The sequence below is a fragment of the Callorhinus ursinus genome, unplaced genomic scaffold (assembly GCF_003265705.2).
Source record: "Callorhinus ursinus isolate GAN/ISIS: 27379988/994484 unplaced genomic scaffold, GSC_fseal_2.0 scaffold90, whole genome shotgun sequence".
Classification (NCBI taxonomy): domain Eukaryota; kingdom Metazoa; phylum Chordata; class Mammalia; order Carnivora; family Otariidae; genus Callorhinus; species Callorhinus ursinus.
In genome coordinates, this window is record NW_027397152.1 from 1354628 (window position 1) to 1357219 (window position 2592).

General features: G+C 46.7%; 1 long non-coding RNA gene across 1 annotated transcript in view; it reads left to right on the forward strand.

The window, feature by feature from the left end:
- LOC141371719 (uncharacterized) overlaps positions 1-1813 on the forward strand; it is a 10102-nt gene extending 8289 nt beyond the window's left edge. Inside the window, exons 2-3 of the long non-coding RNA XR_012376890.1 lie at positions 1046-1100; positions 1609-1813. This is a non-coding gene — a long non-coding RNA (uncharacterized lncRNA). The remainder of the gene's footprint in view (positions 1-1045; positions 1101-1608) is intronic.
- The last annotated feature ends 779 nt before the right edge of the window (positions 1814-2592 follow it).

Below are 2592 nucleotides of genomic sequence, written 5' to 3' on the forward strand. Positions count from 1 at the left end.
AAACAAATAAATAAAATCTTAAAAAAAAAAAGATAAATGCTTGATTCTTTCTCTTCAATGATTTTTTTTAAAGATTTTATCTATTTATTTGTCAGAGGGAGCAGCAGCCTCTCCCACTGAACAGGGAGCCCAATGCGGGGCTTGTCCCCAGGACCCTGGGATCATGACCTGAGCCAAACGCAGATGCTTAAGACTGAGCTACCCAGGCATCCCTCTTTAATGACTTTTTTTTTAAAGATTTTATTTATTTTGCCCGATCGTTACCTAAATGTGACTTTTTTTCATTTTTATGAGCGTGGATTTTTTTTTTAAAGATGTATATATTTGGGGGGGCGGGGCAGAGAGAGAGGGAGAGAATCTCAAGCAGACTCCCTGCTGAGTGTGGAGCCTGACATGGGGCTTGACCTCACGACCCTGAGGTCATGACCTGAGCTGAAATCAAGAGTCAAACGCTTAACTGACGGAGCCACCCAGGCGCCCCTGAACTCATGGATTTAAACATTATTCATTTTGATGCTCAAATTATTCCAGATTTGGCCAGTGAGAATCCTTTCAAGCCAGCTCCTGGGTCCTTTTACCATTTCCCCATCCTTGGGCACCTGGGTGACTCAGTCATTAAACATCTGCCTTCGGCTCAGGTCATGGTCCTGGGGTCCTAGGATCAAGCCCTGCATTGGGCTCCCTGCTCAGCAGGAAGCCTGCTTCTCCCTCTGCCTCTGCTGTTCTCTGTCTCTCTCTCTGTCAAATAAATAAATAAAATCTTTTAAAAAAAAAACAAACATTTGCCCATGATTATTTGAGCACATCCTTTCTGGGACAGCAGGATGTTTCCGGCTCACCTTCTAGTTTCTCTGCACCAGCTCTGTTATCAGTCATTTCTCTGAGGAGCCTTGATTTCTTTTAGTGGAGACTAATATTTAGGAACCAGGGTTTGGTCCCCAGGTGAGCTTATTACTTTGCAGATGTTGCTGTTCAGAAAATTTCTCAGTGGAGTGAGCTACACACATACACTTACATCAGCATTTATTTCTCTGCTTATCTATAGGCGTGAAAAACTACAAGTTTACACTGCTATCTCCAATCCCAATCGATACCACTGGGTATGTTCTAATTTTCTCTCTTTCCATATTTCTTTTCTAAAAGTGAGAAACGTGGCTCCCATTAGCTTTACTATATGATTTTTTAGAGTCAGTTCGTTTATGTGTGACCAGTCTCCTGTCCCCCCTGCCACTGTCTCCATCAGTGTACGGCATCCTCCTCCGCCTGTCCAGACTTCAGTGCTCCTCACTGTGCTATTGCTGGTCGACCCCACGCCTGTGCCGGTGCACCCCTCAGCCTGCCTGGGCTCCATCCTGCACTGTGCCCTCCCCTCATGAAGATAGTCCCTCTAGCCTCCCGGGGCTCAAACGGCCCAGCTTGGGTCGCTGCCACTGCGACCTCCTTACATCTCCCGCAGGGCCGCGATGCATCCAGCTCCGCCTCACACACATGCCTACCTTGCTTGGCCCCTCCTAATGGCTTTTGGACCAAATTGTTTACAAAAGGAAGGGATAGGGGAAGTGTGGGGGGGGATATATAAATAGTGATGTAATTTTTTGTTTGTTTTAGGATTTTTAGGGACGCCTGGGTGGCTTAGTCAGTTAAGCGTCTGTCTGCCTTCGGCTCAGGTCATGATCCCAGGGTCCTAGGATGGAGTCCTGCATCGAGCTCCCTGCTTGGCAGGGAGTCTGCTTCTCCCTCTCCCTTGGCTGCTCCCCTTGCTTGTGCTCTCTCTCTCTTTGTGAAATAAATAAAAAATAAAAGATATAAGGGGTGCCTGGGTGGCTCAGTCGTCAAGCGTCTGCCTTCGGCTCAGGCCATGGTCCCAGGGTCCTGGGATCGAGCCCCACATCGGGCTCCCTGCTCCACAGGAAGCCTGCTTCTCCCTCTCCCACTCCCCCTGCTTGTGTTCCCTCTCTCTCTGTCTCTCTCTCTGTGTCAAATAAATAAATAAATAAAATCTTTAAAAAAAAAAAAAGCCTTTTAAGTTTATTTTAGAAAGGTAGAGCACACATGCTGGAGGAGGAACAGAGGGAAAGGGAGAGAGAAAGAGTCCTCAAGCAGACTCCATGCTGAGCAAGGAGCCTGACTCAGGGAATTAATCCCAGGACCCTGAGATCATGACTTGAGCTGAAATCGAGAGCCAGTACTTGACCAATTGAGCCACCCCAGGTGCCCCCAAAGTGATGTCATTTTGACAGGACCCGTGGCAGAAAAGGCTGCATTACAAGTGTGAGGGGTGACTGACTGTATACCTGGGGGTTGGGGGAGGTAAGGAAAAAGGAAGGTTTCTAAAAGGACTTTCAAGTATTTGTCAATGGGCTGCAGGTCATAAAGAAATTTAATGTTAGGGCTCCAGGAAATTGAGTTATGGGTCTCTGAAAGTTAGGCTGTGGGTAAGAATGTTTTTTCCTTGTAAATCATTAGGACATTTGTAAACTGATGGCGACTCATGTCCTGTAGGACTGTGATCTTTATCAGTTAACCATTTTTGTTTTTCCTTTCCCTTAGTTTTAGGGCAGCCAGAAGTACCCGAGGAATGTCACACAGATC